Source organism: Amblyomma maculatum, chromosome 5 (assembly GCF_055883805.1).
Source record: "Amblyomma maculatum isolate TAMU_Amacu chromosome 5, ASM5588380v1, whole genome shotgun sequence".
Lineage (NCBI taxonomy): Eukaryota > Metazoa > Arthropoda > Arachnida > Ixodida > Ixodidae > Amblyomma > Amblyomma maculatum.
In genome coordinates, this window is record NC_139348.1 from 79,063,654 (window position 1) to 79,075,470 (window position 11,817).

The 11,817-nt window shown below is 44.2% G+C and overlaps 1 long non-coding RNA gene across 5 annotated transcripts in view; it reads left to right on the plus strand.

Moving 5' to 3' along the window:
• Positions 1 to 1,368, plus strand: part of LOC146188555 (uncharacterized) — a 52,986-nt gene extending 51,618 nt beyond the window's left edge. For all 5 annotated transcript variants that reach the window (XR_014707546.1, XR_014707548.1, XR_014707547.1 and 2 more), the window contains one exon: positions 1,209 to 1,368. This is a non-coding gene — a long non-coding RNA (uncharacterized LOC146188555). The remainder of the gene's footprint in view (positions 1 to 1,208) is intronic.
• Positions 1,369 to 11,817: the final 10,449 nt, after the last annotated feature.

Genomic DNA, 11,817 nt, shown 5'->3' on the forward strand with positions numbered 1-11,817 from the left:
CCGTTAGTTGATATTTGTACCCTGACCGACTGTGCACTCTTCATGGATTCGTTAAATATAACCGACTAGATTACAGAACTAAAGTGAAACAGGGAGCATCAGAGAGAGAGGCGGGCAGAAGAAATCAAAAACTTTGCGGACACAAGCTGGGCATAGCTAGCACCAAAGAAGATAAGTGCAAGATTATGATAGAATTCTTTGTCCTTCAATGTGCGCACTATGGCTTGCGGTAAATTTGCCATATTTTTTGTCCTCCAGCTCGTTGTCCGAGTGAATGTTTTCATAGCCGCAACCTACGTGGCGATGTAACCTGAATGACACAGAAACATTAAAAGCAGCGGAGTTTGAAATAAGGTATACTGAACTACAGCCCTGCGCAGGTAGCGGTGTGATGGGCAATGCACGCCACGTTTTGTTTTCGGTTTAGCGATATGCGCTCCTCAATGCCCTATCCATCTGTTAATGTTCATCATCAATTCCTTTGTTCGGGGTACAGCTCTAGTACATTTATTTTGGTATTGCTGTTTGATTGAAAAACCAGCATGAAGACAGCCATTATGATCAGGCTTTTCACTCTAACATATGTATACACAGGCGAAACCATTTCTGGCGGTACTAGCGGCTACCGCTGAAAACATTGCTCATGCTCGCTTGTTTACATAGTTTATGAGATCACGCTGTGCAATTCAAAACTTGTCAAATGGCAAAATATTTTATGCAGGAATTTGATAAAATTGCGAGCCCCTCGCATCCCGTCACTTTCTTTTCAATAATGCTTTTGAGCCTATCTAAGGCGACCAGAGAGGAATGAATATTATTTGGGAGTGACAGCTGAAAATTGTGTTGCTAAATACAACCAGATAGATGGCGTAACCTGTTTGGTACTAGCCTCATGCCATTCGCAGTGTAGTACCACAGAGACGAAAGGATTGAATTGAGGTGTCCGCTGGTACGATCACCAACCAATGTTTCAAGCATTTTTCTAAAGAGCTAAAAAATATAATACCGTGCAAATCTAGTATAATTCGTGATAATAATTTATCTGAGTCATTGAACGCAATTTTAATAAAATGGTAAATACCAGATGAAGTGAGCGGTACTTGTAGTCGCGGAAATTAGGCGGAAATAGAAGACATATTCTATACCCTACTTTACAGAAAGTTAATGCAAATACCTTGTTTTTGCCTGAAATTTTTCGCTACATCCAGGCTGACGATGAAATACCGGGAAGGTGCTTGCAAGGAGTGTGCTACCCCGATGATCATGATGCAGTAACACACTTCCCAGCTCGGACGGACCGAACAGAGTTGCCAGAATTCGATATTACACAGCCGCCGGAACCGACAGAATAAAGATTTGTGAATTGAACTAATGATTTACCAAAATGTCTGTGAATATGTCCTTGAATATTCCACTGTTCTTTAGTGTTCTACATACATTCTTGTGTACTGTGCAAACACTTCTACATAACTAATATGAGGAGTTTGCGTTGGTAAGCGTTTTTTGACCCGAAACGATTTCACTCGTGTCATGTTAGGGAATTTGATCATCTTTCAAAAGCAGCTTCACCGAAAGACGCTTCGATTACTTTAGGCCACCAGAACATGACTGAGAACACGGCCGTTGGCAAAGATTCGATGAAGTCGACAGACATCAACAACGACATGTTTTGCGCCGCAGCCCAGCGCACCTAGACAGATAAATGCGGCTCACGCTGGGAAAGCAACGCTTCCACTCAGCAGATCATTTTTGAAAGGTTTGAAGGATTCACCTATCAGTAGAGTTACTGGGCAGCGCGGCGTATAGCTTGGATCCACCAGCGTGAAAGATTTTGAGGTGTTCTAGAAGTCGTCAACTACCGAGACCATTCTACTGAGACCAGCTTGAACCTCTCTTCAGTGAATAATCGCTCGGCCTAACTGCGCAGCATGCCATCGAGCTTAAAGAGACACAAGCGGAATGTTTCACCTGAGGTCACACCGATGACCGACTTCTCTTTACTTGAGTCATATTCGAAGACATCATCACACGTAGTGTTACATCGAGACAGCTCACAGAATAACTGATTTGAGCAATGATTTCCAGTGGTCTCAAAGTCATACCAGTAGTCACCGAGGAACGACTGGCTGCGTTTCGACACACATTCCGAAGCTATGCATTCAAAACTTCAGGTACCGCTCCCAGACTGAGGAGCGGGTCGAACAAACCACACCAACTGAAAGACAGGCTAAACCGCTCGTAGAGATTCCCAGACAGAGAGTTCCGGGCTGCTAATTCAACTAGGCTTAGAATCGGGCGCCATCTGGTGAGCCAATTCATGACGACGTATTAGAGTGCGACCTTCCAACGAAACTGAAAGTTTTGTTTGGCTCAAGCATGATATGTTCGAAGCTCTTCTTAGTAGAACCAGTAAAGTTTCCGCAGAAGAACTCGAGAAGCTGGGAGAGAAATATCAAAAGGCTTCCACCGGAGCCAAGCAAGCTCAGGCTGAAGTAGACAGCGACAGGCAGGGATACTCGGCCATCCTCGAACGGCTGTGTCGCGGACTCTTCCTTAACAAACTACAAGGGCAGGAAGCTGTGCTACTTAATGTAGCCGAAACTCGGGGTAATGTGGGCAGTGCGAAAAAAATTGACATGAAAACCTTAGAACTCATCGCTGGTGTCACTAAGCAGACACTGAAGAGAGTCATGCTTACGTGCCAGCTGGTATACTGTGCACACAGTTCCGTACCAGTGGAGGCGACTATTTGACCAGCATGACTAAGTTACATGTGTTGCACAAGTACAGGAAGAGAGGTCTGTAAGTCGACAACGAACACACGGAAACCCTGCAGAGTGTTGGTGTCAAAGCTGCGCGTGTGAAAATCTTTCTGTAACTGCCAGAGGCGTATCTCACCGCAGGGCGGCGCGGAGATTGCTACAGATTCACGCATGCTCTTCAAGAGGAACGAGGATGAGGAGGCAGAAGTTTGGGACTGAGGGCGTGCGAACAGACTGTCACTGCCATATTGATAGCCGGGTAACATCATGGATTAAAGACAGTTGGAGGTGTTCTGGTGTCTCCCTTCATTCTTCTATAATGAGTACTAACAAATTACGATGCAATTTGGAACGATATATACACTGGGAGGAAACTACCTCAAGCTAAGGGCTACATATACATATTCCTTCAAAGCGGTTTGTCTTGCCCGTTGATTACAATAAACGGCATTATTTACTAATATTTTAATATTTTGCTTGGCCCCCATAATGAAGAAGAGGAATGAGTTGGAAGTTATTCGTTATCACGCCGATGAAGGCTATATCACCATGCAGTCAGGTAAAACGTGGTCAATTGTTTGACCGTATACTGACTTATTTATGATCATTTAGAACATATCCAACACAGCACCGCGTCTCTTCCAATAAAAGTATAAAACCAGTCATTAGACGAAGTACGATAACAGGCAAAAGGGAGAATACATTGCATAGGAGACACCACACACTTATTAGTTGGAGGCATACATTATTCATGTTGACAGTTCAGAGTATGCTTTGAAGAGAATACTGGACAAATCGCTGTTATTGGTAAGTAGAACATTCAGAGCGGCTAACAATCTCAGTGCCTTCTGACACCGTTATTCAAGGAGGAGAGTTATGTGCAAATCATCGAACCACCCATAAGGCTCTTCGCCTTTTATTTGTACTGAGATCGTAACAAGTATGTAGATAACTGCCGCTGGTTTTCGACCTCTTTAACCGAAGTCCAACAGGATATGGAAGGATAAGCTACGCGTAAAAACTGAAAAGCGGTAGCACCTGTCACGACGCAGTTTGAGTGCGCCGTGGAGAACGCCGAAGAAGCGAAATAGTAGGCGACGGCCAAATGGCGACGAAGATACAAATTCGACTGTACAAATGAAATGGTGCTGAAGGGACGTGAAGAGAGAGGGCTTGACCCACAAAACGGCATCGCTTCCCGAAAAGGCTGTGGTTTGGCCCTCCACGGGCGCCGTGGCTCGAGGTTCGGATTTCTTGGCAAAAACGGGGAGCTGTGTTTTCGTGTTTTTTCGCAGTCGCTCCAAGGACGAGGCGACAGCAGAAATGCCCAGGTCTGGCACTTGAGTCTAATTATCTTTTATGCTAGTTGGACAGACCGTCGAGCAGCTTCGCTGATGTGTGATAATGCGCTTTTCTTTTCTTATCTTTTCTGTATCGTTTTTCTAATTATGTAAAAGTGGCGGAAATATTGCCCAATGGTTGAGGTGTAGCGATGGTATCGTCCTTGGCTGAAAAGTAAGTTTTCGTGGGCATTGGTCAAGATCGTGGGCGAGTGTGGCCGTGGGGCTTTTGGTAGGCGGCAGCATTTACGGCCAGTCGTGTGTGACTGATGGCATCCTGTGGCCGCAGGTTGGAGGGGAGTTCACGGATGTAAGACGCAAGTTTATGGATCATATGGTATGGCGCATGGCAAGTTGGGGGCTTATAGAAGGCTCGGTACCCAGGAATCAGAAGCTAGTTTAAATTATGTTGCTGCTTTTGCTTTTGATCTAGTAAGACTTATTCCAAAATGGCAAAAGCATCGAACGGAAGTTATTCATCGATGGACTACGTGTGCTCAGCTCTGTGACCATCAGTCGCAAAGTCCCCAGGGTCCGTCAAGAGGCCGTTCTCTGGCACGAATTTACCATCCACAGAGAGGGAAGCCCTTCCACCGAATAAGCATCAATTGGTGCTGAGGGCGTTGGTTTTGACTGCACCTTTTTCTTTTACTCTTTTACTCTATGCCTTTGCGGTACTCATAAAATGTTACTTCATTACGCATGCCAAGCTTTCTCTTGGCCCTCGTTTAAGGCTATTGGACCAATGAGCTTTTCGGGGAGATGGCCTGGGCTCAATCTCCAACACAAAACATTGCTTGATTTTATAGAATTATGTTACCCCATTTACAGGAACCTCCTCGCCAAGTTTGACTTCATTTGGTCTTATTCCTGACTGCTAATATAGGATGCAGAACCTCAAATTATAGGTTTTAATAGACACCACTGAATAGTTCGCGTCAGGAGATCCCTAACGTTTCTGCGTAAAAAAAATTATTTGTGGTAATGCATATGTAGTGCTTGTTCCTTCCTTTAGCAGATTTTCTTTGGCTTGGTGCTGTATTGTGCTCCATAAATGTTATTCGGGAGAAGCTTTGTTCTCTTCGTGTGTACGTGCTCAAAACCGCGGCACCTAGCGCCATCAATTTTCTTTTACGCGCGAAAACTGTTATAGAGATGAACCACAGACACTCGTTGGGGGGTCTCCACAAATATATTTGGTAGTACCCGCTGAGCTGAGTGGGAACAGGACAGCGAACCGCCGGCATTCAGACCTGCTGCCACGAAGAAGGAACTGCGCGTGTTTGGCAGGCGATCTGAGGCTGTCGTTTTCTTTTGCGCCGAGACCACGATAGCATGCCACACTATAAAGAAGAAAGGAATTTAAACGAAGCAGAAGAAAAGCAGAATCATGCGAGTTAAATCCGGGTGTGTCTGGTGCGATCGCCACGTGTCAGCAGCTTCTCATTGTCCAAAATTTTTGTGTCTTTGCTTTCATGGCTAATCTTATGATTAGTTTGTCTTTATTTGACGAATTCTGTTTTTCACCACTACCACTTGACATCTGGTGGAAATCTTAGATGGCAGGTGCATGTTCCACACGCCCGGAACTCCTTCCTTCCCGTACTGCTCTAGATCACTTCACGCCGGTGTTTCAAACAATTGCCGACTTTAGGTCATTAGTGCGAGCGCGCTCTGAATTCAAGGACAAAAGAAGCTATCAGCTTCAACAGTCACAATGACCTCGGCCAATAGTCCACACATTTTTAGCGACCCGAAACACAGCCGAAGTTTAATGGCTATAAGACATGGTCCCCGATGAATACTATGCTACGGGACCAAGTGGCGCTCATAGACAGAATAACAGATGTTGATAAATTGAAACTGTGGCGCGTTTGCTGCACTGTGCAGAGCACTGTATACTTATGGGGTCTGGATCATGAACATCATTCGGGTAGATGGAACTCTATAAAACGCGTTAGATCATTAGTCCGAACAAAAAGGAAGTGTGAAGAACTTGCCAATACCTCGCCTTTAATATACGAATCTGGCAGCCGTCCCACGCGTCAAAACGATTATTGCCAATTTTCGACGCGCCAATAGGATATGACTGAACAGAAGATGCAGGCCAACTTGAATAAATGTCTTAGCACTGCTACACATGCGTGGTGTAGCTGAAAAGGGCAAGAGGCCTAGGTGTGGGCACAAAGAGTTATATTCACTCGGCTTTTAGTTAGGTAGGTTTTTTATGAAAGGAAACGTTGCTCAAGGCTTCATTATTTCCATGAGTTACAGTCTGAAACTTGTGTATGAACACTAAGCACGCTCCCTTGGTCGCGCCCAAACTGCAATGTTTGTTTTTTAGGTCCTTTTTTCCCACAGCAAACGACTTCTCATAGGACTCGCGCTGGAACAACTTGTGGCCGTGATCGGGCTTTAGAACATCTGGCCGACCGCTCTTTCATCGCCATGGCCGCTCGCTGCCATTGCACCGATCACTTGCACGTCGTGGGGTGCAATGACATGGTCTGGAAACCGCACCTTAGTTCCCAACGGCTTTAACACTTCGCCCGCTGGGGAGCGGGTCATGCTGATATGCATGCTTCTGTGTCAATTTTTCTATTTTTACGTTTTCCTTTGATATTGTTCCTAAAGTTTTTTTCAATTTCTGGCTTCTTCCGAAAGAAACTTTCCCCGCTTTATCTCTTAGTGTCGTCTTCGTGGAAAAACTTCGCTTATGCAACATTCGTCACCTCTGCACCTGCGCTAAGAGTTCCTCGCTTTTTTTCTTTACTTTGTACCCTTAATCACTCGGAGCGGTCTTGCTTTTCCCCCTTCCTGGAAATTCTGTGATGTGTGTTTCTCTAAAGACAGAGAACGAAAGGTATCACTCTTTCTCTCTTTGCAGTTGTCTGCATGTGGAAGCTGTATGTGGCCTCTCGCTGGCCGTGCTTGAAGATATGTGGTCTCAACCCTGGTTTTTCATATACTATGCAGGGTCAACGCCATTACAAGGTCATATAATATACTTCCTTTGTTTTCAGTCAGGATTTACCTGCTATCTTGAGGATAAAACGGAGAATCCTTCTTAAGAGCCATATTTGGAGGACGTCGCTTAAGAAAGCTGCGTTCGAGCGGTCGAAGAAAACAAGTTAAACGGTTATATCATTTTTCCATAAGGACAGTGGGCTCCCCGAGGCACAAACATTCCTTCCTCTGGCAACCACGATTTAATCGGCAAAGTCCCGTTGTGTGGTCGAAACAGAATGTTTTCGCTGCACTAACCTCATTCCTTGATCTCGTTTCAGCACCTTCTCACTAAGGCCTCACACTCTGCATTTTGTTATGCAATGTATAATGAGCGCGAGCGTTATGTAACTGTTTTTTGCATGCTAAGTTGCTAGCTTTTGACGCGCCAACTAGTATGCCGCCGTTTTCATCGTCCTAAACCCTCATGACAAAGCTCTAGTGGTCTTAATAAGTTTTTACTTAATGCTAAAGAAACTTAGAGGCTCAACTATATTTACCACATTTTACGAGCGTTCGCCATCGGTGCATTTACCTATCCTTAAACAATTTTCAGATCGTTCGCCAACTGTCGCAGCCGCTACTGCTGCTTCGACCTTAGCTCCCTTCCGCGCTAGGTAAGCTCGACAAAGGGCCAGTGTGTTGTTTTGGTTCGACAGTCTCGGCCGCCTGCCCGGTAATTCTGCGGTCTCTGAGTTTAGCGAGATCACGTACGTGCAGCGTAATCTCCAAGGTTACATGAAGGAACGACGCAGGTGAAGCTTCACGCAGACGACGATGTTCTCTGCACAGCGCGGGAGTGTTTTACAGTTTTACATAAGATGTGATTGGCTGCGACGACGGCATATATAGTGCTCGCTTGCCTAGGCACGATGATGAAGAACAGGATGTTTGCTAGACAGTGGGAGATGAAACGAGAATCTGCCCACTAGTACGGGGGGCCATCTGTGGAACGCATGAGGTAATAAGCTCAGGAATAGTGCGAAAGTTTCAAATGTAAGCTATCATTGAATGTTTGACTGATCATGGCAGGACGTGGCAAAGCAAATCAATATGAATCAAAACGAGTACCTTGACTCAGTCTTCTCCTTCTCGATATACTCCAATTAGAATGTACTCTTTGCCAATTACGTTTACAGCGCACACATAGTTGCTATCTCTGTGGGGCGGGACATCAACTAACCATGCCTGGATATCAGGCCGGGAAATGCTGTCAGCAATATGATGATGTCATCTGGTTGTTGTGAATGATTACAGTACTATACATTCAGTGGGATGTTTTCCTCAATGCGCGATTCGGAGATGGCTATGGAAGCAGTGGTAAGCTAGCACGACAATAAGTTTCTGGTGTAAACTGCGAACCTTCCAGTTGAAAATGGTGCATCTCCGAGAGATATGGCAGGTCAGCTGTTAAGAAGTGTCGCTGGTGGGATTACTAATTTTCATATTACGGCCCTGCAGAGCGTAGGAGGCCCATACCAACAGCTCCATTGTAAGGAAAGCTTCTACTTCTGGTAGACCTTGCGACGAGGGATTAACGCGGACAAGAGCATTAATGGCAGCAAATAGCATCAGAACCAATAGGCATGCAATATGTGTTTGGCGATTCAGTTGTGCTGCACTTCGCTCATCTTTTGGTAACGTTTTAGTGCTTAAGACCGAGAGAAAAGGAGGATGCTTGTAAGGTCCTGTGCGGAGTGTTGCGACAGCTTTGATGAAGGATAAGAACGCCGGACTTCCTATGCTTCTTTTTGGCCCAGCAGCGTATGTGTTCCCAGCTCTTTTTCCACGCTGCATTGGTTGATTCTGGAGAGATCTGACGAATTTGTGAAAACCATATATGGGTTAGGTGGTGGATCATAACGGTTGGGTGGTTTACTTTGTGCTTGGTCCACCATGTGTGAAAATATAGCAGCTCTGCTTTTAAGACACCCTCCGTATGAAGCTTAGTGTAGACCACTACAGTTCGCGCATTTATCCGAGAAGAATACTTCCAAATATAATTGCTTGCATTGTTTCACCTGTTCACGTATTCGTTCAAGCCCAAGCTCACCTAGTCGAGCCATAGCCCTCTCTTCTAACATAGTCGCTTTCATAGGAAACATTTTGAAATTCTTCTCAACAGTAGCTCCGCTTTTTCTTGAAACTGATTCTCAGAAAAAATTGTAAAATGTCCTTCTTTATCTGATAGTGTAACTCAGAGGTCTCTCGAGGCAATCCATTTGGCAATATAGTTAATAGGGCACTGTTTGCCCTTTAATCCTTCTTTTGTGTGCTCTAACACGTCCAAGCGCTCATTTTTTCTGAGAAAAAGTTTCAAGAAAAAGCGGAGGCTGCTGTTGAGAAGAATTTCGAAAGATTTCCTATAAAAGTGGCCATGGTAAACGAGAGGGCTATGGCTCTACTAGGTGATCTTGTGCTTGAACGGATACGTGAAGAGGTGAAACAACGCGTATTTAGGTCGCGCTCTCAAGGTGCTGAATTCTTTTTGCGACGAGGGCCAGCAAAACCTTTGCAGCCTATTGGACCTGTACAGTGTCTCGATATGTGGTCATGCCTCTGCATTTGTAGCATTGTGTTGCTGCCACGACGTATTCAGTTACAGGGTAACTGCAGAACCCTAACCTAACTCCTCTAGGCAGTGGAGCAAGTAAGCAAATTCCAAACAACGGAAAAAAAGGCGCTCACAACAAAAAGGCAACAATGAAAGAATACTACACAAGGAGCTAAGTATGTGAATTTCGATGTTGTTGATCGAAACCATCGAAGTGTTCTCTAGACACACCAGACATCGGAAGTCCATTAACCCTTAAAATTAACCCTTAAAAACAAATAACAAGGCTTAACTAAAATATTCAATATTCTATTTTCGTCAAAGATTTGTTTTGTCAGCTCGCTCGCTGGAGCTCCTGTTTGGGCTGCTCCTTTATGAACCTTGAATGCCGCTGACAACCACCTTTCCCGCAACGGGCATTTTTCACAAAGGTCTCGAACTTTTGCATTGTAGCTGCTGCTCAACCACCTTCGTAAAAAAGAACCTTAATTCCCAAGGCTTGTTTGACAAGGGCATTAGTCATCACCTATAACTGCCACTTTTGCCAAATTGAAACCTGATCGCTACTAAGCCTCTAATTAACAACTGCCCTGAACATCAAATCGCAAAGGAGCAACGAGGAACAGTTCGCATATTCTCACCAGCCAAAGATCATACTATAGCGCTAGTTGTAGATGTTGTTAGTGTATTTGATGCATGCATGTCAACTTTTGGTGGCTATATTTGTCTCACAGTCGATATAGGTACAAAGGTACAAAAATGCTTTCGTTGGAGAACGATCGAGTTCGCGTGTAGTTATTGGTGAAAGGAAGGAAGCTTCTAGGACATGCTTTGCAGAATAAGGGAAAGTGTTCTCATCAGAGTCACTGCCTCAGACGATGGCCGCTGCGTTGCTCGAACATAACTGCGGAGAGCCGGCCTTCCGATCCACCACTTTTTCTTAATCACGCGTGCAATCTGCCAGGCCAGGTGGCAGGAAGAGAATCTGTCAAGTGTGGAGATTTTCGTTAAATAAAAACAGCCTCAGATAATCACGCGACGGTATCACATCCTGGCGTTACTATGCAATATGTAACAAATTTTCAGGTGTTCTAAAACGTATTCAGCCCAAATCTTCCATATTATAATACGATTATAAATACCGCTATGTGCGTGATAAAAATGCGCTAGAACATTTCCTTTACAATATATTTGCAGACGAAAACCAAGGGTCTAATGATAAACCAACGAAAAATGCCACCAAACTGTAATCACGCAAAGGCATTTTTCTAGACTGCACGCAATGACCACGAAGCGACACCGAAATGATAATTGCACTTGAGTGACACTTGATGAACGAGTGAAGCAGGAACGAGTGTCGATGAATTAGATTCATGCATTCAACCAGGAGAGAGAAGGATGATGTTACCTATAGCGGGTAAAAGCACTACCCCATCCGATGTGTTAGTTTTGTCACCGAAATATTGAGGACAGGAGGTTCTCACATTTGTTTTTTTTTTCTAGCAAAAGAGCATTAGTTAAATGAAGACATGAAAAAAAATGTCTTCATGGTGATTCTAATTCAATTAAAGGTGCCAAATGAAACTATATGTATAAATTACTACAACGTTCGCCCCGAATGAACCAGTGTAAAAGATGGGTGACAAAGTTTTAGGACATTGTACGAGGTCATTCCGATACGCAATGGTTCGAAAAGTAGTCCAAATGAACACAAGTCTTTTTGTCGAATTGTTCGCTATCGGAGTGAGGGAGTGAGGCTCCCCTTCAACCCTCGTGCTGTTTCCCTTAACAAATTTCACCTATTTTATTTGCTCTTCTACGGGTTTTTTCATGACTAAATATCACACCATCAATTATCCCTACATTTTGCCCAGGACTGTTTAACGCCTTTGATGACTTGCACGATTGCTTTTTAAATGTAAAAAAGGCTAATTTATTATTATAAAAAACTACATATACAAGTTTCTTCGAGAGAAAAGTATATAATATACACGTATGTTACCTAATCAATAGGAAGGTCGCAAAGTATATAAAAAGGCCATATATGGTAATTTTTTCTAAGTTGACATCAAGAAGAAATGGGCAAAGACAGGACACTTATTACAAACGGTGAACAGCTGATGGTCAAAGCGGTTAAAAAGTTGGATCTCTGGAG